The sequence below is a fragment of the Protopterus annectens genome, chromosome 1.part1, assembly GCF_019279795.1.
Source record: "Protopterus annectens isolate FY-2018-M chromosome 1.part1, PAN1.0, whole genome shotgun sequence".
In the NCBI taxonomy this organism is placed as follows: Eukaryota; Metazoa; Chordata; order Ceratodontiformes; family Protopteridae; genus Protopterus; species Protopterus annectens.
Window position 1 is genome coordinate 170057121 of NC_056726.1, and position 25388 is coordinate 170082508.

The following is a 25388-nucleotide window of genomic DNA, read 5'->3' on the forward strand; positions in this document are numbered from 1 at the left end:
CCTCATAGAGTGTGGATGCATCATAATAGTTTTCAAGAGAGTGTGTGTGTGCGTGTGTGTGTGTGTAGGCTCATCTTTTATCACGTCACATCATATATGTTACATCAGAGGCATGGGTTTAGTGGTGGTATTGTTCTGATATTGTCCATGATTGTGGTTGGTTCTTGTAAGGTTTGCTATGATCCTTTACCTGTGGCCACTGTGCTGGAGACCTCTGCTGAGAGTACACTCATATTCAGGTATATAATTTTGCACAACTTCCAAATATACACCCTACCCCAATTGTATGTCAGATACCTGACAGATGTCCTCTGCATTATTCATGTAAGGATGCATATCACACACAGACATCCTCCCCACTGTTGTCACCTTGTGTGACAGTCACAGACAACACATTTTTGACTGTACCAAATAGATATGTGCTTGATGTTGCTGCTACAATCTTCTTCCATTGACATACCCTCCTCTGCTGTATGTGAGGGAGTTTTACTTGTACTCTTTCCCTTTGTTCATTCCTACAATTCATCTGTGTGCCCCTATTCAATACACATACTTTCTCTGGGTGATCATTTTACATGGCAGTCACAGGTTCTGTTACAGATCATTAACACAGCTTCAGTACAGAATGCCAGGAATGGGCTATCACAACAGTCTGCAATGTAGGTACACTGTCCTGTACTGTGTTTGGACCATACTTCACATTCATACCTCTCAACTATCCATATATTCCCAAGATGTCCAGATGTTTTCCTTAAGAAATATGTAGCTTCCTGCCATATCACTGGGATGATCTCTGGACTGATGTTACTCAATATTACATACATTTGAGTGCATACCTCTCATCTGTCCTGATAACAGCAGAATTTTTTGTCTCATATTTGTGATCTTTACATCACATTTTTTTCTTCGCAAATCACTGGCATATCATTGCAGAGTGCAGTCAGAAACTGATGACTGGCATTTGACTTTCAAACTTCGTGCTCTTCAGAAAATTCATGCTAATGCACAACCTATATAATCTATCAACCTCCTAAGTTTGTCAGTGCAATATTAAAAATCTGTCCCTATTTCTGGCCCTTTATCCCCCCATTATTAAGGCTCTGTCCACATTTGTCACTCTAAGGAGTTGTGAGTATTACATTCTAACACGTCTATGTGACAGCTATGCCAAATATGTCCCTACTTGTGGTTATTTGTTCTCTCATTAAGTTGGCCTGTGTACAGATGTGTTGCACTAACACAGTGACAGCTATTTGTAAAAACCACTGGTGATCATTGTGGCATAGTGTGCAAATCCAGCACCATAAGTGTTCTTCCTAACATGGAATTGCTATCTGTTTGCTGACAAGGTTTTACTGTGTGTAAAGCCCTGGTGATCATAGTGGCATTCCATACAAATCTGCACACTGTAGATGCTCTCCTTTACATGGAATTGCTATCCATGTTCACTTATGAGGTTTTGCAGCCAGCAACACTGTTGCAAGCTGCAAAATGCAGCTTAGGTGCACTGCACCTCATTAATATGCATTGTGCACTGCCGTGTGCCGCTCACCATCACGCAAACACATAAACTCCGTGTAGGTTCTACTCAAAGCCTACGTGGATTTTACTGAACTCTTGGTACAAATTTGTTCAGAAAAAATAGCTAGGGAGTGGGATAAAATGAAAAAGATGTTTAAAAATAAGGTAGAAATAAAAGAACAAGAGTAGGATTACGAAGTAACAAGAACTATTTAGAGGGACGGACAAAGGTTAAAGTATTGTGGAATAGGGGAATCTGACAGAACAAGAAGAGGCACAACTGCAGAGTGCTAAAGAGAAAATAAGGGACTACCTCAGTAACATATCTGAGTTTAGAAAGGCTGCCATTAAGCAACTGTTTTTTTTTATAACAACTGCAGAGCACAAAAGCTTTTAGCACAATAGCTCTGGCAACAGAAAGTAGAAAGGGTTGTTGCCAAGGTTAGAGACCCTATAACAAGGAAAATTATCAGAAATCCTGTTGAGGTATTAGAAATATTTTGGAAAATTTATGAAAACTTGTATAAAGCAGATAAATGGGAAATCAAGAAAAAGTGCAAATGGAAATGTTTATGAAAGAATTAAATATGCCAAAGTTAGAGGTAGATGAGGCTCAATTACTATCAGTTAGGATAAGAGGAGATGCGATAAAATGTTAATGTATAACCAAGCTACAGGAAAGTCTCTTGATGGTATTCCTGTGGAAGTTCGGAAGCTAGAAGGGAATAAAGTGATAAAGCTCTGGAAGGTTTTGTTTAACAGTACGTTTAAAAGGAGAAGCACCAACATTCTGGAAGAAAGCTGTGGTGGCTGTAATACCTAAATATGGTAAAGACCCATCTATCCAGCTTCATATAGGCCCACTTCTATTCTAAACCATAATTATACAATGTTTATGTCTGTAATGGCTAAAAGAATGGCAAAGTTGATGCCAAAATTGATAGATAGATGCCAAAATTGATAGATATGGAGCAACATGTTTTTTTTTTTTTTTTTTGTGGAGGGAAGGAAAACATTTGATAACATTAACAGAACAATGCTGATCCAGAGCGAAGCAGAATGTAAGAAAATACCACTGTCTGTTGTTGGTAGGTCTTGAAGCAGAGAAAGCATTCAAGAAAGTAATCTGGAATTTTATTAGTAGGACAATGGAAGCATTTGCATTCCCTGACATAATAATAAGTTTAATTAGGAGAATATATGAGGGACCAGAGGCAAAAATTAAAGTGGGGAGTCCTCTTTCTGTTTGAACAGAGTTACCAGGCAGGAGTGTCCTCTTTCCCTTTTGTTGTTTGAGTTATATTTAGAACAATTGGCAAAGAAAATAAGGGACACAGAAATTCAAGGATATATTTAGTATGGAAATCAAGAAAAGTTGGCTTTATGTACAAATGATATTATTCTGTACCTAATAAAACTACAAAGGGACATTTCTCTGTTGTGGAACATTGTGAGACAGTTTCAAGTATTTTCATGATACAAAATGAATGAAGATAAAACAAAAGCAAAAGCAGTAAACTATGCACCCACACATGGATTGGTTCAGCAATACCTATATTTATGGGGACATGACAAAATGCAGTACTTAGGAGAATGGGTTAAAATGATTCTGTTATGGCAGCCAAGGTTATGTTGGAAGAGGCTAAACAAAAGATAATACAAAAACTGAGAAACTAGTAGCTCTGTTTTATGCATATGGATAGAAAGATGCAGGCAGTGACAATGTTTTTAGTCCCTTTAGTTTTATACATAGGTCAGATATATTGTTATCAACCAGAGAAGTTGTGGACAGCAGTTAATAAATAGTTGAAGGATTTTATCTGGGAGGGGAAGAGGGCAAGAATCAAGTGGGATAAGTTGAACCTTCCAATAGAAAGAGGTAGTTTGGGATTACCTGATTTGAAGGTGTATTTTCAGAGCTACACAGTCAAGGCTCCAATACATAGCACAAGCAGAAACTATAGTTCCAAATGGAAAGGGCTGAAGATGAAATAGGGGTGAAGCTCATGAAATAAGGAGAGACTGGGATTTTGGCTGCAGATCCTTAAGCAGAATAACATTAACCATACAGAATATTATATTTGTAAAGTAGATGAAAGTATTCTTGGAACCAAGCCAACATGAGAATGGGGAAAGGAGATTTTGCTGACAGGGATGACTGCAGTTAGGGGTACAGAAAACAGGCCAGATAGGGCTGCAAATTACTGGAGAAAATTGGCAAAGGAACCAATGTATTGGAAGCAAATAATTAGAGGGAAATGTGATAGAATTGGAAGAGCCCAAGAATTCATTTGGACTGCAGGCTAGAGATGGCCTTTCCTATCAAGGACTGATATCAGAGTATGAGCAAAGATAAGGGAATAAGGGGATCCTAAGAAAAAGGCCAGCATTGGTAATGTTTTTAGCAAAACCTAGAACATAAGCTGCTGTTAAAAAGGGGAGAACTAGTAGGGGATATAATATATTGCATGATAACTATAAGAATTAATTAGAGGTTAGAAAGGATTGGGAAGACAGATTGGAAAAGTAACTCACAAAGAAACAATGGGAGGATATATGTATGGTTCCCAAATATGCAACAAGGTGTAGAAGGTTTAGGATCTTTGCTTGTAAGTGTTTACATAGGTATTTTTATAGCACAAGAAGACTCCTAAGATTTTTTTTCCTCAGGTAGATAGCAAATGTTGGAGGTGTGATGGGGAAGAAAGAGGTAGTTGGGAAAATATTTTTGGGAGTGTAATGAGTTGACAGACTTTAAAAATTCCTTGCAGACTTCTCTGCCTGAAGGACTAGGTAATCAAATTGGGTGTTACTGAAGTAATGATTTTTTTCCTGAGATGTGATGCAGAATCAGAATTGCCTAGACATAGTAAGGCCTTGCTGATTTTAATTCTGGTGCCTGCCAAAAAAAAAAAAAAAAAAAAAACAATTACTAGAAATTTTAAACCAAAGTTTAAACCAACTATACTAGTGTTAATATAGTAAGAAAGATAAAATTATTGGAAATGGGATCTTTAGAAAAGGCACAACCAAAGCTCACTCTGGAAGCTCCAAATGAGGGCTGAAGAACCCCAAATGTCCACAGATATAAATCCACAGATGTAATTCCAAGATTTGTTGAAATAAACAGTAATGAATTCCAAAATGCGAAATAACTGTTTAAAGCTCCACAAGTTGGGAAAGTTGACCGATAACTTTCCTGAGTTCACCCTTTTCGTTAAGGGTTGATTCATTAGTGTTCTCCACCCCTGGTGCTTCCGCTATCTCAAACCTTTACAAATAACCGAAGTAAGGAGATGTAGACTGAGTGAACAACACGTTACCAAAACACAACCAAAGCTCACTCTGGAAGCTCCAAATGAGGGCTAAAGAACCCCAAATGTCCACAGATATAAATCCACAGATGTAATTCCAAGATTTGTTGAAATAAACAGTAATGAATTCCAAAATGCGAAATAACTGTTTAAAGCTCCACAACCAAAGCTCACTCTGGAAGCTCCAAATGAGGGCTAAAGAACCCCAAATGAGTGAACAACATGAGCTTTGGTTGTGTTTTGGTAACGTGTTGTTCACTCAGTCTACATCTCCTTACTTCGGTTATTTGTAAAGGTTTGAGATGGCGGAAGCACCAGGGGCGGAGAACACTAATGAATCAACCCTTAACGAAAAGGGTGAACTCAGGAAAGTTATCGGTCAACTTTCCCAACTTGTGGAGCTTTAAACAGTTATTTCGCCTTTTGGAATTCATTACTGTTTATTTCAACAAATCTTGGAATTATATCTGTGGACATTTGGGGTTCTTTAGCCCTCATTTGGAGCTTCCAGAGTGAGCTTTGGTTGTGTTTTGGTAACGTGTTGTTCACTCAGTCTACATCTCCTTACTTCGGTTATCTTTAGAAAAGGGTAGGAGCAAATTACATAGAAAATAATGGGAATTGTGGGAGCAATACATCCAGAACAATGTTTTGGAGAAATAAGGTTAACTTGTGAGTGTGTGTGTGTATATATATATATATATATATATATATATATATATATATATATATATATATAAACTCAAGTTGTTATGCATGTGTGTTTTGATTAGTCACATGAACACATGAAAATGGATGAATTTTATCACTTATATGTAGCACACCACTGCAAGACAGAATAAAAACAAAATAGAAAACATAGCTCTCAATAATCACACTGATGTACCCTTATAATATCGAAAAACGACATTGTCGAAGACGGATTCATCAAGATGACATCCATGAAAACCCACTTCATCGACAGACTGGATGAACGAAATTCTTCCCAGGGTAAGTACTAAGTCACCCAAACACACACAAAACCAACACTGGAACATTCAAAACCCACTCAGGTAGGAGGCTGTGCCCCCCATCCCCCTATTAAATATACCAACTCCAAGATCACACTACAGTTTGGTAAAGGGCAAAGTTTACCTTAATGGCCAACAGGGTACTTACCTTGGGAAGGATTTTGTTCATCCAGTCTGTCGATGAAGTGGGTTTTTGTGGATGTCATCTCAATGAATCCATTTTTGACGATATTCTCAGGTAGACCCGACCTAGCACACCTAATGCATGCAGTCCAACCAGACAAAAGTGAATATTACTAAGCACATGTGCCACAGCCTCACTCAACCCCAAAAAACTCTCAACCAGACAGCAGAGAACATTAATGAACACATGTATCTTCACAAACAATACCATGACATAGCTTTGCACACTCAACAAAGGCCTACTACAGACCTATGAATATCACTGAGCACATATCTGCCCATACAGCACCATGATATATCCTGATGCAACTAATACACATCTTCCAGAGACCAGTGAGCATCACTGATTTCATGTATACCCAAGCAGTGCTATGGCATTGCCTGCTGCACCAGAAACATGTCTATAAGAAAACTATGGACATCACAAAACAGATGTGAGCCCTTCCAGTAGCATAGCATGCACCATGACAGGCTAACACACACATACACACTTTAAATACCACAGGCATACAATATAAAGTAAAAGAGCAGCTAGATACATATTAGCATAGAAAGCCCACAGTAGAGTAAATACCCACTGAGGGGCAACAGGTAGCACACTCACCTTTGGTGCAGAAGGCCATGGGTTCTACTCCCACACCAAGTAGATCAATTGCAGTGCAGTATAGGGGGGTGCTGCACTCCTGAGTGTGTCGTCCTTTGGATGAGACATTAAACTGAGGCCTCATCTGCCTGAGTTGGTGGTAGCTCAGATGGATGTAAAATGATCCTATGGCATCAGTTGAAAAGAATAAGGTAAATTCCCAGTTGCCTTGGCCAAATTTTCTCTGGTACTATACCACCTCAGGTCTTCCCTAAAAAGAAGCTACTAGCCTAATGGGACTAAACCATTTAAGAAAAGAATAAATAAATAAATATAATCACAGTTAAGTAAACATAATATATGTACTTCTCATCCTGTGTTCATGTCACTATGTACCTTTTACCATCAAAGAACTGTTAGTTCTACTCTGTAGTTTCCTCACCTATAATGTGAAGAAAAGTTTGTTAGTTGCATCTTAAGTATTGGTCAACAATTACAGGGGCAAAACTTCCAAGATGGTGCACTCTAATCAGTAGGTTGATTAGAGCTCTCCCACTTTGAAAACTGAAGTTGATACAAAGGCCACTAAAGCTATGTAATTACCAGAAAATACATTTGGATAAAGTAAAAGAAAATCAAATAGAAAGGGAGAAGAGAAAACTCTGACTGGGAAAAATATTGCATCTGTTCATCAATAAATAGTTCGGGTTTCAGCTTTGGTACAGGAGACAGCTACCAGTAAGTTAGAGGAAAAATAAATCAGATGCAGCCAGAAGAGTTTAAAATAAGTGAAACAATGAAGGATTTTATGCAGTCAAATAACAAAAGGCTGGAAAACATGGACAAAGCTTTAAATAGATATCCAGATAAGCTAATAAAAACTACAAAAAATCAGAGGTTGAAATGAAAAGGCTGACTGAGCATGATGTTCCTCAAAAAGTGCTGTTTCAAAACAAGCAGAGTTAGAAGACAGAGCACACAGAGAAAACCTGACACTTCCTGCTGTATCACAGAAAATAAAAAGAAAAGACTGTATTAATTTTATTAAAGTAAAAATAAGCAACTTTACTGGTATTCTACAACATGAGTTGTTAATGTTAATGGTAGAACATGTGCATGCTCCAAATCTGGCCATGAGAAAGAAAGCAGGCAAGACCTATATTACTAAAAATGCAATCATACTATTAGAAGAGTAGTTCATGACAAAACTGTGGCAGAAACAAAAGTCATTAAAAACTGAGGACAATATAGTGCTTGTGGAAAATGATTATTTGATGTACAACAGGTAGAAGAGAAGTGTTTATCCAGCTAATCAGTGAATGTTGAGAAGCAGGTGTAAGATTCAAGCTGCTATATTCATTTGCATTCAGGCTATCTTTTCATGGTGGATCAAAGACATTTTTGGATGCAGAACAGGCTAATAATAGACTAAAAAAGTTCAACCAGGAAATAGTGATCCATCAAGTTGAAGGGGACTCTGCTTCTCATTCTTCATATAATAAAAAAGCCCATAGAGAGACTTTGCTAGTGAAACCTGTTCCAGTGTTCCAAAGGAAAATGAGCAACACAAAAAAGCACAGGAGCTGACTAGAAAAATCAGGAATACTTTGGATTGGAACCAGAGAATAGTGTTGGGAGACAGAGTTAATCAGGAAGAAGACCACAAATAAGTGAATAAATTGAAGATGTAAAGCATCAGTCCCATTAGGTATATGATTAAACATGAAAAGTGACTTTCCAAGAAGAAGTGGCTGAGAAAGATTGGAATTTTGCTGACTATGTTAAACTGGTGGGTGAATTGTAAAGCATAAATCCCACTTTATGTTATTAATGTTTACAGGGACAGTATAGGGACTGAAGAAGTAACTGTTTAAATAAAAATTATAGACTGCATGTATATTGTAAACTAGCTTTTTACAGGGTGCACTGTGGGATATTTTAAATGTGAGGTGGGGAGTTTTACCTGTGATTGCTGTATAAGCTAAAGATATTCAAGCAAGAAAGTAATTTTTCTTGGTTATAATGTAGCAGTTTTTCTTAGTTGTAATGTATCCAGGCTTTACTCAGCAGCAAAGTAAGGAAGGCTTTGAAGAAGCAAGTTAAAGTTAACATCATGCTGTGATCTTGGGCTGCTGGGGTGTGGGGTGTAAAAGTGCATTTACCACATTGTATTGAGAACTAAGATAATAATTTCCCTGGTTTTACATGGGTAGATATCTAGGTTGATGTCCTTGATTTAAGCTATAGATATGTATTTAAGCAAAAATTAAAAAAAAAAATAAAACCAAGTGATGAAAAACACAGAAAACTGTAGTTTTCTTATGCATGCAAACTCACTGGTTATTTTTCCCATTAGGAAATGCTCTCAGTGGAAAACATGCAAGCAGTTGAAAATGAGAAGTCTGAACAGTGTATTATGAGTGAAATGTACAAAAATTCTTTCGAGCATCTGCAAGGTTATATCACTTTACCTACTCCTTTAACTTGGGGACACGCTGTCTGCAGGTCCAAGCAATTAATCATGAGACCTCTGAATACTATGTGCTAATAGAAATGTATGCATTACAATGTAATTAGCATTTAATGGTTCATTGGCAAGCAGCTCAGTGAAAAATAAATAACATTTGAAACTATGGGAAGTGAATAAGCTATACAAGTAATTGCCTCTCCAGCAGCCTTAATAATTTAATGCATTTAATATAACAGTGCACAATATTCTTTATTAACTTAAAATCAGCAAGTGCACTTTTCATAGGGCTAAAAGTTAATGTTTACTGACAGCGTGCAAGCTGTTGTTCACATCTGGCAGAAGAACATAGATAAGAAAAGAATAGATACTCAGTGCAAACGGGAACACAGGCTGTAACGTACATGTTAGAATAGGTAATGCCTGTAAGTGTTATCATCGATTTGGGGCACCTGCTCCTACCTGGAGGGATGAACTTCATATCTTAGTTATTCAGTCTGTCTAACATGACTTACAGGTTTCTCAAGCCACTTGTCAGATCCAACTCAGCAAAATTAGTGTTTCAGCTTAAGTCCCTTTAAAAATTCTCTTCCCATAATGCCCAAGGGTACCTTAGATCTCATTTGCCACCTTTATGAAGAGATGTGGCTCTCTTGTTGATATTCAGAGAAATGCTCTTCCTCAATTATTTTGAATAATAACTTGTTAAAAGACTTTAGAGATTGTTTTTTTTTTTTTGTTTTTTTTGGATAATTATTGCTTCTTAAATCTTTATTGCTGCTTCATCCTTGACTTTTAGCCCCTTTCCTTCTCATTTTTTGGCATCAAGTGTTTGCTATCAACATTTTCTGAAAATAAAATGTAGTAGTAGTATTTCCTTTCCCATCTAGTTACTACAGATATATATTTTAACGCGTTTATTGAATTATCACTTGTGACATAGGCAAACATAAATTTATATAAACGTAATCAAACCAAACCATATTAACAAGTTCACATTTACAAATGTTATGTATCACATATATTATTATATATCATATAATCAAAGCAACTTTATATAAATTGTTCAATTTCTGCCTTCTCATAAACATCATTCCTCTTCCAAAACATTTTTCTGCATGTATCATTCACACAATTTCCATTTTTTCTATGTAATTTTCTCCTATCCTTTCCTAAAGTCTCCACTTCCTGTTCTTTTATCTGTGTTACAATATTCACTACTTCAAGTATAGTTTGTTTCGAAGTTGATTTCCATTTTCTAGTAATTGCTTTTTTTGGCAGTCACCAGGATAAAACTTAACAAGGCCTTACTGTGTCTAGGCAATTCAGATCCTTTAGTTTATCAACAAATTAGAAATAAGGCTCAACACCAAATCAAACTAGATAAAAAAATGACTACACCAATATCCAACTGAAACACCAAAGGAAGCCACAAAAATTTTAGTCCATAATCAAAAACATTCTACAATCAGATCAAGCCTCCACTCCATCTCCTACTATACCTAACAACTCAGGTAACATCACTGAGCATTTCAATAAATATTTTACCGAAAGTATCCTATCCCTGACTAAAAACAACCAAAACAAACAAAAATCTACATCTGTTCCTACCAACAATAGTAATGAAGCTTTTTCATTCCATCATTTCCACCAAAACCAGAGAAAAACTACTCAAAAAGCTCAAACCAACTACTATCGCAGCAGACAACTTACCATCTGAAGCCATTGCCCACCCAATATCAGTGCTATTTAACCAGTCCATTAGTGGACAATATGTCCCCTCTATCTGGAAAACCTCACACATAATACCCTTACATAAAGGTGGAAAATCAATAGATCTCACAAATTACAGACCCATCACCATTCTATCACCATTATCCAAAATCTTGGAAAGGTGTATGCATTCCGAACATCTGCAATACCGTGTAACAAATAATATTCTAGATAAATCCCAACATGGCTTCAGACCCCATCATAGCACCACTTCCACTCTCCTTCACTTCACCAACACCATAAACCAATACAGTATTGAAGGGAAAATAGTAGCATCTGTTTTCCTAGACATGTCTAAGGCTTTTGACACTGTTGACCATGATAAACTGTTAGCTGTTTTCACAAACCAAAACCCAACCCTTCCACCCTCTTATGGTTCCAAAACTACCTAACAGGTTGTCAGCAGGCAGTATAGTGGAAACAAGATCACTATCTCCTTCTTCCAGTCACCCAAGGTGTCCCATAGGGGTCCATTCTTTTCAGTGTTTTTACCAATGACCTTAGTACTGCCACGGCCCCTAGCCACCACAATTCAATACGCAGATGACTCTACAATTATATATGCAGTACCCACCTTACAGCAACTTCAAAACATAACTCAAAAGTCCTTTAATGAAATCAGAACATGGTTATCACACACCTAAAAAAGTCCGATGACAAAACAGAACCATGCTATAACAAAATAGTGAGATTTGCTACAGGCTCTCCATAAGAACACACAACAGCCTTAATCTTAGAAAACTCTCCTGGCTAGAATTACCTCAACTCCTTGCTTACAAGCAACTCACTATGGCCCACAAACTGTTCTATCAGCCTGAGAAAACTCATGCTGTCCTTGATATACTTCATCCATAGTCCAACCAATGTTCACTTTGTTCTACAAATAAAGCACTATTACAAGTTATAAAAATGGCAAACACTGCTGGAGACTCTCTGTACTCATTCCACATAGCTAAAGCCTGGAATTTGCTACCTCACACCATTAGAACCACCATCACCCCAACACAATTCAAAAAACTACTTAAAAATCATTTTTTGACACATAGCTCTGCTGATGTAACACTCCAGGCTAACTACAATCAACATAATAGAAAAAGAGAGCTTAGCCAAAAAAAAAACAGGTGATTCCTTAATGAAGTGGTTTCACTTAAGCCTTTCCTTAAAGCAAGGAGTTTGAAACATTAACATACATTTTAAGTTTTTAAAAATTTTTTTATACTCTTTATAAAGTTTTTACAAAGTATTTCTATTTTTGTTTAATCATTTAATTATTGTCTAATTGCATGATTGATTGATTGTTGATTGAAATGTATTTATAAGTGAGTGCATTTTTGTTTGAATGTAGTCTGATGAAGCGATTATTGAGATTGTGAAAGCGCTTACTTTGTGGAGCTCTCTAATAAAGTGTGCTTCTTATACATCATTAAGTGGTCGTACACAGTACTTTATTCAGCTGTGGTGGTTTGGCTAAGCTCTCTTTTTCTATTATATTGTTTTGTGCTGAAGCCACTCCTTTACAGTTGACTGGTGCTTTTTTCTTTTTATAACTACAATCAACCACTTCTCTCCCCTTCATTCATTAAGCTTCATCCACAGAAATATTAACTACTACTAAACTTTCTATGGAATAAGTTCTCTGAACCCCAAGCTCTTCTTAGCTGTCTGTAAATGCACTCTGAATCCTATGCTCTTCTTTGCTTTCTGTAAATACACTCATAGTAGTAAAACCTATTCTGTTAATTCTCTCTGCTAACTGAAGCTGTCCCAACTTTGACTATCACTGTTGCTATTCTCTCACTAAAATATTTTTTTCACATCTATCATTATATCCATAGATAAACTTCTGTCAACTTGACCTCAGTACTAGCCAATGTATTAAAACGTCATATCTTGATATGTAAACTATGTCTTGCATCATGATATAATTTTTATTATCTGTCAACAAACTTTTTGTTACATGTATTTTATACTATATGGAGTTTTATGTGTTGTGATATGTAAACCATGTCATGTATCATTATATAATTTTTATTATCTTGTCAACGAACTTTGTTGCATGTATTTTTTACTACATGGAGCTTTTCTCCCTGGGCCTCTGGTGAAAATGGGTAGTACCCAGTAGGACTTTCCTGGTAAACAAATGTAAAATAAAATAAAATAAATAAATAAATAAAATCCTGTATCCCAGCTAAAAAAAAAAAATTTCTGAATTACATTCCTGACAAAATACTCCACAGGGAACTTTAAAAGTCTCACCCATTACACGCCAAGAACATATGCTCCCAGGTACCTTTTTCTTCCCCATTACACCTCCATTTACCATCTACTTAAAGAACATTTCTTTGGAATCTGCTTGGGATATAAAAGTATTTATGCAAATATTTCCAGGCAAAATCCTAAATCTTCTATATTTTGTTGCATATTTAGGAGCCATACATATGTCCTTCCATTGTTTCTTTGTGGAATGCATATCTAATTTCTCTTTCTAGTCTTTTTTGACCTCTTCTGATTGATTCCTAAAGTTATCATGCAGTATTTTGTATGTCCTACTAATAATCCAGTTTTAGCAGCAGCTTCTGTTCTAGATTTAATGAAAAACTCAGCTAGTGTTGGTCTTTCTTTTGAGATTCTCCTATCCCATTCTCTTTGTCAGTACTCTGATATCAATCCCTGATAGGGGGAAAACAAAAAAAAATCCCTGATAGGGAAGGCAATCAATACCTACAGTCCAAATGTTTTTGTGGCCTCTTCCCATTATATTACCTTTCCCTCTCTAATTATTTGTTCCCAGTACCTTGGTTCCTTTGCCAGCTTCCTCCAGTAAATTCCTGTCCCCTCTAGTCTATCCTCTGAACCCCTAATTACAGTCATCCCTATCAACAGAATCTCCTTTCTCCATTCCGTATTGGCTTAGTTCTTAGTATAATTTCTGCTACTTTGTGAATGTAATATTGTTTTTCACTCTCTTAATTTCTCCAAATCTTTTGGGTTTCTAATACCATGATGGGAATGGACCCCATTCCTAAGTCAAAGTATAATTAAAGTTCATGTATTGTTTCAATTTTTGATGTCAGCCAGAAGTGCTCTTTGCACCCGCAATGTGCCCAGTAATGACTCATTCTGCAATTCGTACGGAGTTGCACATATTGGTAGCATATCTAAATACGATTGTAGATTCACTTTTATAAGACCCAATGCTCCTATTACTATTGGAACTGTCTGTGTATCTTTCTTCCACATTGCCCTCATTTCTGTCTGCAAATCTTGATATTTTATGACTTTTTGCCTCTGTACGCAAGACACTATAGTCACTGGGTGTAGCAATTTCAATGATCAGTACTACTTTTGTCTTCTTTTCATGGAGCACTATATCTGGTTTTCTCCCATTTATCCTTGGAACTGTTGGTAATGGTGATCCCATGTGATGTAGACCATCATTTTCTATGATGTGGCTTATGTTTGTAGTGTTTTTCAGCTACTTCAGTATTATAATGTTTGCACAATCCCCAGTGCAACAGTCTTGCCACAATATTATGCCTTTCAGTACACAATCCTTCTGCCATTGGTATGTCACAACCAGCAACAAGATGTGCGACTGTTTCCAATTCTGTTTTACAAAACCTACATTTGTCTGCTTCTCCCATATGTTCAATGGACTTTGCAAACCAATGTGTATGTAGCCCACTGTCTTGGGCCACCAATATTAACATTTCATCTTTTGGTTTGAATTCACCTCTCCTTAACCATTTCTGCATTCGATCCTGATCAACATAAGGTTTTTCCAGGAGTTTTCTATACTTGCAACTACAGTTATGCATTTTCCACATTTCTTGCCTTCTCATCTGACCCTTCACCTTATATTATTTATTTTGTTTTTTGGCACATTCAGTTGCTACCTGATTTTTATCTACGTCTGGTTTAATTTCCATTCCTGCTTGATGCCGATATGCTTTTGCTAGACTGAGAAGGGAAGTCATCTTAGATTTATTTTCCTCATGTTTCAAAACTTTCACTACATTTGGGTCTTGTGAGGTGAGTAGATATGTGTGCAGTCTCACAATTGCAGCTCTGTACATGTAATCAATTTCAAGGAGGCCCATACCTCCTTCGAAATGGGGAATGTATAATCTTGGTATGCACTGATTTTTATAAATCATTTGGTGAGCATGAAACATCCTTCTTGTTTTCCTATGTAGTCTATCCAACACCTTTTGGGGCCAGTCAATCACTCCAAAATTGTAAGTTAAGACAGGAAGAGCAAATTGGTTTGTAGCTTGAATTTTGTTCCTAGATGTCAGCCCTTTTTTCAGGATTAATTTAAGTCTTCTAAAGTATTCTTTACTAAGTTTTATTCACATTTGTTCATGTTTTATTGTTGATCCTATTTCGGTTCCCAAATATTTATTCCCTCCATCTTGCTCAAGTTCTTTTATAGGTTCATAGGTTCATAGGTTTATACTAGGCTATCTGCCCTAAGGCATTTATAAGCCTAGCCCAAATTTTTGTGGCTTACGCCACCCCTTATATGAAAAAATACTGTGCCCATTAGTTTGTTGTGCCTCTGTCCAGCAGTGACACAGAGATGATTCCCGGGGTAAACCTACGATCTCCCATCCACAGGTCTAGATTTCTCTTGAACAGAGTCAGCGAGGTGCTCTGCCTCACATGGACCGGGATTTTATTCCACAGCATAGGGAGTCTCTGAGTGATAAATCTATCCCTCCAGCACGTCCTATTTATATCCGTGCTAAGGTTTAAGTCACTTGCTCTAGTGGTTTTGGTGGATTTGGATTTTTGAGGTGGAGCATGTCCATTAATTCTGGGTTGGACATGGCCTTGTATGTCAGGCACATGTCACCTCTGAGCAGACGGTATGCGACTGAATAGAGCTGGAGTTTCTTCAATCTGGCAGCATATGACAGATTTTGGAGTCCCTTTATCCTTTTGGTGAGGAACTTTTGGGGTCTCTCCAATTGCTGCAGATGTCGGGTGAGATACATCCCGAATGGGGCATTGTACTCGATCATTGGTCTGATAAGTGAAAAGTACAGGGGAACAATGACCTCACTAGATCTGGATGTGAATCCCTTCATGATCAGGTGGGCAATGTAGAAGGTCTTTCTAACCACTTTAGCAACGTGAGTGTCAAAAGAAAGGCCACTGTCAACCTGGGTCCCCAGGTCCCTGATAACCTCTTCTGTGCTTAGTGGATTGCCACCTATATGGTAGCTTGGGGTTACCTTGTTTTTCCCGAAGGGTATGACTATACATTTTTTGGCGTTTAACTTCAGGCCATGGCTCTGGCACCAGCTATCTGTTTCCGTGAGTCCCTTCTGAAGGATATCCGTGTCCGATGCACTTCCACTATGGCGCCCAGTTTGCAGTCGTCTGCAAACTTTGTCAGCCAAAGTCCTCCCATGTTGGCCTGTACTTCTGAGAAGTAGATGCCAAACAATAGGGGGCCAAGGACCGAGCCCTGTGGGACACCACTTGTGACCGGCTTGGAGTCTGACATAGCGCCAGCAACTCTAACCCTGTGGGTTCTGTCCTTAAGCCAGGTTTGCAACCCATCTTGTGACATATGGGTTTACATTTAAGCTGGTAAGTTTTTCTACAATAACCGAGTGGGGTATTGTGTCGAAAGCCTTTGCAAGGTCAAGGTAGGCTGTATGGACTGCCTTTCCCTCATCAATGGCCTTGGTGACTGTTTCGAAGAAGTCGACCAAGTTCAAAAGGCATGATCTTCCCTTGACAAAGCCAAACTGGGTCGGGTCCAATGTCTGCAAGTCCCCTATATCTTTGTTTATGAGCTCCATTATGATCTTCTCCATAGCTTTGCAGACTAGACTTGTTAAGCTTATGGGGCGGTAATTACCAGGGTCCGTAGTGGGACCACAGTTGCCGTACGCCACTCCTTGGGCATGTATCCTGTGGTAAGGCTGAGATTAAACAGCTGCCTTATGTGCAGGTTTAATTCCTCATTTAGCTCGTGTAGCACACATCCGGGGACACCATCCGGTCCCATTGATGCTGTGTTTTTAGCTTTAGAGAGAGCAGCTTTCACCTGCGCATTTGAGATGTCCGGGAGGCTACACTCAGCTGGGATAGTTATCTCTCCTTTAGGGGGGGAGAGGGGGTGAAGTTTGCACTGAACCTGTCTGCCAGTATGTTGGCAATGTCTGTGGGTTCAGTGATTTTTGTATCATTTTGGACTAATTCTGAGCATATCTGGAAGTTTCCACCCAGGTTCCTAACATAGCTGAAAAAGGCCTTATGATTGTCCTTTGAATCCATGGCAATTTTTCTCTCAAAATTGGCCTTAGTTGATTTTATGAGTGCTCGTATTTTTTACTAATAATGATCAGGGGTGACTTCCTTTTATGGATTTTGTTCTATCATGTAATAGCTTTCTCCTCTTATTGTAAAGTTTGTTAATGGCTGGGGTCCACCAGACTGGATGTTTGCCCTTTGTGGAAAGAGTCTTGGTTTTATTTGGGATTGCCTGATCCATGCAGTCCTGGAGGTGTTCATAGAAGGCATTTGTAAGGGCTTCCACAGCTTGGGTTGTGGTTTCCACTGGCTCAGGGGCCTTGAAGGATACCACACCAGTCTTGAGTAGTGTGAAGTTTGCTTTAGAGAAGTTCTTCACTATGGTCTTTTTTGTTTGGGGTGGGGGCGGGATGTGGATCTCCAGTGAGATTAGTTTATGATCAGATCTCACCAATAAGGGATATACTTCCGGTGTGGAGCATTTTGTCCCCATGTTTGTGACAATGAGCTCTAGTATATTTTCTCCTCTCGTGGGAACAGTGACTAGCTGTTCCATGGCATTTGAATTTATGAACTCCAAGAACCGTTGGGCTAGAAAGTTAGGGCTTGAGTAATGTTCCCAGTCTATATTCGGGTAGTTGAAGTCACCCAATATGATGGTGTTTGGAGATACATTTATACCCTCCAGTGTCTTCAGGAAGGCTGTGTGGGGTTCCTGAGTTTGAGAGGGTGGCCTGTAGCATGCTATAATTTGTAGAGCAGTTTTGCCTATGGTTAGTTGCACCTGGATGGTTTCCGAAGCTTCGTGTGTTGCCACCAACCTGGAGGTGTGGGTATCCTTTATGAATATGGATACACCCCTCCTTTTGTGGTGTGGTCCGGGTTTTGGGGCCGGAACGCATGATATGAGGTAAAACCTAATAGTGCCGGGTGCTCTCAGGAGCCTTGAACCAGGTTTCAGTTACAGCACAGACATCGATGTTCTCCATACTGAGAAGGGCCTTGAGTGCGTGCATTTTGAGATTTAGACTTCTGGCATTGAGCAGCATTACCCTCAGTTTCTTCCCATTTTTGTTTTCTAGGGTGGTAGGTTTAGAATTTGAGCCTTGCCTAAAAAGGCACTATGGGGGTCGCAAGAGCCTTAGCCAATATCCGGAATCCCAGGGGTGACAGGTGCAAGCCGTCCCTTGCGAAGCAGCATGGCTTGTCAAGCATGTCATCCCAGACAGACAGACACTGGATCCCCTTTGAATGACACCAGACATTAAGCCAATTGTTAAAGCTGATCATCTTGTCTCTATATTGTGGCATCATTCTTGGTGAAGGAAGGATACTGCTCAGGGTTAGGGTCATACCTGCCTGGGCTACATAATCAGAGAGCTCCTGTATGTCTCTTTTCATGTAGTCCAGGGAGGTACGTCTCAGGTCGTTCACACCAGCATGGACAATGACTGTGTCATATTTGTACTTGCCGTGGAGTGACCCGAGTGCTTGTGTTATGTGGCGGATTCTAGCGCCCGATAGGCAGCTTACTGTGACCCTCTCCTTGTTCAGCCCGGTGAGTGGGACGTCAGTGTGTCTGACTATGGAATCACCTTTGACAAGTATGTTTGGTGTTGTATTTGGCCTTAAGGGCTGTGACTGCTTTGCACACTACTTTTGTGGTTTATGTGTTGCTTGTGGGGTGTCTTGAGGTAGCAGTTGTTTGGGTGTCTGCTTTGGAGGCCTCTGCTGTTTAGGTAAATTTTTACTCAGAGCCTCCGAGTATGTCTTTGTGTGTTTATGTGTTTGATTCAGTGGAGTGGTAGCATTATGTGAGGCTGGTTTTGTGGTGTGTGTAGTTGCCTTCTCCTCCTGTCTGGTCTTGCCAGTCCTGAGTTGAGAGAGCTCAGCCTCCAGTTTGGCTAAATAGCTGCATCTCTCGCAAGTATTTGTGTTATGTGGGAGGAGGAGAGGGTTGTCTGTGTACATGAGGCAGTTATAACATTGCCTCAAGATTCCCAGATTCACCAGCTGGACCAGAGAGGAGATTGACAACTGACCTTTGGACATGCTAGAATAATATTGGGAAATCCTTAACTGAAAACAAGGGCCAGTGGGGAGTGAGGGTGTAGTGCTTTTAATTTTTAGTGCTGACTTATATAATTGCTTTAGTGAGCAAGTGCCAGGTAACTTGAGTGCAATGTGTTACAAGTAACTAAATGCAAAAACGACAAACAGTAACTTTCTTTCAAGTGAAACAAGGAAATAAGTACAGTAAGCAATGCAGATATCACTAGTGATCCACAGAAGCGCTGAGAAGTTGCGTATTAGGTGGAATTAGCTTCCAGGGAAATAACAAGCAAACAAACAACAAGCTATCACATTCTTGTCCCAAACTGATGTTTTCTTGGTGCTGCAGTTTTCCTGCTTTAAAGGTTGCTTTTATTCTTGTCCCAAACTGATGTTTTCTTGGTGCTGCAGTTTTCCTGCTTTAAAGGTTGCTTTTGCACATTTATCAAGACCAAATGACATTCTTATATCATCTGAAAAAGTCTTGACTACTTGCAGTTGTGCTTTTAGTTCCTCATCTGATGAGCTATACAGTTTTAAATTATCGACAAAGAGAAGATGAAAGGTCTTTACACTTTGTTGTTTTCTAGGTGCCAAATTATAGCCATGGCCTAATCTGTTAAGTAAAGAGCTTAAAGTGTTAAGGGCAAGACAGAATAGCAGCAATGACAGGGAGTCACCCTGGAATATCCCCCTTTGAATTTCTATCCCTGGAATAATAATTTGTCATTTATCATGGCTTAATTGCAACGTGGTCTCCCAGTGTTGCATGGTCACTGTGATACTATCAAATGTTTTTTGTAGTCAGTCCATGCCATACTTAGATTCTTCCTCTTTTTACAGTTCTCCATTATGACTTTATTTAGCAACAGATGATCCTTTGTTCCATATGACTTTCTATTATTACCCTTTTGTTCTATTGCCAAGATTGAGTTTTCTTCTAAATGAATATAAACTCTGTTGGCATCAATTCCGGTGTATAGCTTATACGTTGTCAGAAGGCAAGTTATTGGTCTATAATTTTTAGGATAACTTGCAGGTTCACTCTTAAGTAGGAGCATTGTTTTTCCTGTTGTTAACAAGGTTGGTGTCTGTTTGGGGTGTGCATAGAAATAGTTCTTACTCAAGGCTAAATTTTCATACAAAGATGTTAATACTTTTAGCCAGAAGTTAGGTATTGCATCTGGGCCTAGGGTTTTGCATTTGGAGGCTTTTCTTAACTTCATCTCAATCTCTCTGGCCATTACTTCATCCAATTTCATATCCTGTACTTTTCAACTTCTTAGTCTTTCTTTTACTTCTTCTATCCATTTATCATCTTTGTTATGTTCCACAGGATCTTCATAGATATTTCTCCAAAATGTATCTAATTCTTCTTTTTTGGTGGTCTTTCAATTCCTTTTACCTTGTTTCCCAATTCTTTATAAAACTTTTTGGGTCATCATCAGTTTTCTTTACATTTATCTGTGTATCTTCTAAGTTCCTCCACCTGTGCTGATATTTTAGTTTATTAATTGCAATAGTGCATGATGAAGCCACGGTGGCACAGCGGTAGCGTTGTTGCCTCACAGCGAGAGGCTCTCCTGTTCGATTCTCGGATGGAGTGCCTTCTATGTGGAGTCTGCATGTCCTCCCTGTGGTCTCGGGGCCTCCGAAAGACATGCGTGAATGGGCGCGCCTTCGCTGAAGGTTAGGTGTCGGGCTGGCAACTCAGCACCATAAAAAAAAAAATCTACTGCTAATCATTAGCAGACCGGAGTTCCACTGTGGCGACCCCTAACTGGGAAAAAGCCGAAAAGACAAACAATTGCAATAGTGCATGATATATCATGATCCATTATAGTACTGTGCATTGCTTTTATCACGTCTATCTTTCTGAGTATTTTTGTTGATCTATTCCCTCTCCTATACTCTTCTAACAGTGCACTTCTTGTCTCAATTGCTTTATGGTTTTCTCTATTTGATACTTTCATGACGGTATTCAATTTATCCCCTTCCTTTCTTTTACTACCCTGTGTTCTTGTGGTAGAATTTAATCTGTTATTAATTTAGCTGCACAGTAATATATCCTATTTACGTCTGTTATATAGCGTGGATCTCTGTGGACTGTCCTAATTACTGTGTTCATTTGTTTTACCAAACTTCTGACTTTTTAGGTTTTATTGACCTTATGCAGTCTGTTTCTTTCATTCATTGATCTTAATATGTCTATCTCTATTAAATCAAGCAACTCTTCTCTTAGCTTATTTTCTTCTAAACTGAGGGCACATTTTTTGTTCACCATTTCCTGTGGGCATTCTATAGAGAGTTCTATAGCATCTTCCTGTGGCACATTCTCTTTGATTTCATCTTGTGCCATCCATTGCTCTGTCATATGGAAACTCACTGGCCTATCACTCCTCAACATTGACTGTGTCAGAGTTGCCACAGTTTCCTGTTCCTTCCCTTTTTGTCCAGCTTCAAGTGAACATTTATACTGGTTTCCTGTAGAAGGCTCAAAAATATCTTCATATGGCAACTGCCCACTTACCTCCCATTCTACTGGTTTCTCCTTAATTTGGATGTTTATTGCTATATCCTGCTGTGGTGCTTTCTGAGTTAGATTTTCTACACTGAATCCTTCACTTCACAGGCACTCCATAACCTCGATTTCTATTTCTTTAACTTCTCCATTACTGATCTTCTTTTCTACTTTTCCTCTGTCTTCTTATTTTTTGTACTGTAAGTTTTCCATGTCCAGATTCCTTTGCCCGTATTTCCCTTCAAATATCTTTGGCGCTGCTCTTTTTACATTGATTAATTTTGCTTGCTCCTTTGCATAAATATTACACCATATTAAATCTCTTTTTATTTCCCATGTCCATATTTCTTATTCAGATGTCTCCTGATCTTCCTATTTCTCCTTACTTTGTGGACTCATTCCATCATGCTGTAATGCAACCTGTGTTAGACTCTTCTACACCAAATCCTTCACTTCGCAGGCATTCCATAATTTCAGCTTCTATTTTTTTAACTTCTACTTTACTAATCTTCTTTTCCACATTCCCTCTTATTGATATTATTTTTTTTATTGTGAAATTTTCCATATCTGGATAACTTTGCCTGTATTTCTCTGTGAATATCTTTGGGGCTGATTTTTTTATTGATTAATTTGGCTTTCGACTTTGCATAAATATTGCACTATATTAAATCTCTCTTTCTTTTCCATGTCCATATTTCTTTTTTATACTTTTCAAAAAAGTCTAGGTTTTGTTGTTTATATTTTTGCACTTCCTCAGAAGCTTCTTTTTCCAAACAGATCAAAGTTTCTTGGTCTATATAATGTTTTTCACAAATCTATTGTATTAATGAACACACATTTTTATTTGAGGCTTCTGACGGTTTTTCTTGTGGAAGTATTTTTCTTTCATCTAATTTCTCTCTTAATCTTTTTGTATATCTTGTGTCTGGAAATTCTGGACTTTTTGCATAATACTAATAATGCATAATTTCTTTCTTATCCTTAATAGTCCTCTTGATCATCTTTATGGTTCTTCTTTGGCCTATCAGTTTTAGTGATTTTTGTGGACTGGAATGTTTCTGTATTTTGAAGATTCTACACTGTTGTTTTTTCTAGTCCTGGCACCAGCGTGCCTACCAGGATTGGGCACTTTTTTATCCTGGGTCTTGTGTACCCAGCTATCTTTTTTTAATTTTTGACCTACTTTTGTCCATGATATATGCTATAAAAAATACAGTCTGTATATCAGTGTTGTCTTGCTGAGATTTTGTGAAACATAGGGTCCACCTCATAAAGGTACTCACCAATACTTGAGGATGAATTCAATTTCAGTAATGCTACTCTCCTTTGCTTGCTGACTTGTCATCTCTCCATTTGGACCCCTAATATTCTATATGACTGTTATTCTCCATAAGGATCAGTGTCCAAAATCTCATTCTTTCCTTATTTCTTTATTTACAACTCCAATTTCATCATCATCCCTTTCCACTTTGAATTGTAGCTTTCTGCTTGTGTTATGTGTAGAAGAACCCTAACTGTGTAGCTCTAAAATATCCCTTTAAATCAGGTAATTCTAAACATCCTTGTTCTGCTGGGAGGATAATCTTATCCTACTTGACTTTAGCCTCTTCCCCTAACAAATAAAGTCTTTCAACTCTTTATTAATTACTACCCAAAACTTCTCCTGTAGTTGAGAAAAATATGCCTGACCTGTATATGAAACTAAAGGGACTAAACAACGTTTTACTGCCTGTGTCTTGCTATTCATATCCATAGACTTCCAGCTTCTCCATTTTTGTATTATATTTGTTTAGTTTCTTCCCACATATCTTTAGCTACCATAACAGACTCCATTTTAAACCATACTCCTAAATACTTCATTTTATCATGAGTCTATAAATACAGGTATTGCTGAATCAATTCATATGTGGGTACATAGTTCATTGCTATAGCCTTTGATTTATCTTCATTCATTTTATATCCTGAAAAAACAGAACGGTCACAGACTGTTCCACAAAACCGAAATGTCCTTTTCTGGTTCCGTCAGCTACAAAATAATATCATCTTCAGATAAACCCAACTTTTCTTGATTACCATACTAATTATATCCTTGAATTTCTGAGTTCCTTGTTTTCTTTGTCAATGGTTCTAAATATAAAGCAAATAACAAAGGGGAAGGAGGACACTCCCACCTGGTTCCTCTTTTCCGACACAACTTATCAGAGAGGAGCCCTTCCACTTTGATTTTTGTTTCCAGTCCCTCATGTATCCTTCTAATTAACCTTATTATTGTATCAGGAAATGTACAGTTCCATTGCACTACTCATACAATCCCCAATTACTCTGTTGAATGGTTTCTATGCATCAAGACCCACCAATAACAGCAGTATTTTCTTACATTCTGCTTCCCAGTGGATCATCATTCTTCTATTAATGATGTTAAATGTTTGCCTTCCATCCACAAAACTACATTAATCCATATCTATCAATTTTGGCATCATCTCTGCCATTCTTTTAGCAATTATAGATATAATCACTTTATAATCATGGTTTAAAATTGAAATGGGTATATATGAGGTTGGATCAGATGGGTCTGTACCATTTTTAGGCATTACAGCCACCACAGATTTCTTCCAGGATGTTGATGAGTCCCCTCCTTTTACAATACTATTAAATGAAACTTTCCGGGTCTTTATCACTTTCTTCTCTCCTAGCTTCCAAACTTCCACTGGAATCCCATATATTCATGTAGACTTACCTGGAGATTGGTCACACATCACCATTTTTACCTCATAGTCTCTTGTCTTGACTGTTAGTTGTTGAGCCTCATCTACCTCTCACATTAGCATATTTAAGTCTTCCATGAATATTTCCATTTGTGCTTCTTCTTGATTTTCCCACATCTTTGCAGTATACAAATTTTCATAAAATTTCTGAAATATCTTTAATACCTCTACAAAATCTCTGGCTGTTTTTCTTTTTGTAGGTTCCCTAAGTTTGGCAACAATCCTTTCTACTTTCTGTTGCCTAAGTTGTCGTTGTGCCAAAAGTTTTTCTGCTCTGGAGGTATTATCAAAGAAGAGTTGCTTAACAGCAATCTTTCTACACTCTTGCATATCCAGGTACTCCTTTATTTTCTTTTTAGCACTCTGCGATAGCACCTCTTGTTCTAGATTCCTCTTATTTTGTAATATTTTAACCTTTGTCAGCCCCTCTAAATATTTTTTATTACTTCTTAACCAGATCTCATTTTCTCATATTTCTACCCTATTTTTAAACTCAACTTTTATTTTATCCCACTCACTGGCTATAACCTTGGGAGTACTTTTTTCTCTAATAACTCCCAGATAATTTCCATTACACATTCCTTAAATTCCTCTCTTTTTAACAGGTAGGTAGGGAAGGGCCAGTGTCGCATCTTTTCTTCTGCAGTTTTATTTTAGTAATTATTGGTGCATGATCTGAAGTAGTTATTGGATGTGTGTCAAAGTTCTTACTTAAATGCATATGTTCATGTGAAATAAAATTATGTCTAGTCTAGCCCAATTATTGTACCTTGAGGAATAATATGTAAATTATCTCCAAATTCCTATTACCTAATTCCCATCTTTCATACCAAATATTTTCATAACTTTTTTCAAAAATGTACCCTATTTTATTATATTTTCCATTCTAGGCCCATCAAATACATCTTCATAGTTACAAATCAAACTCC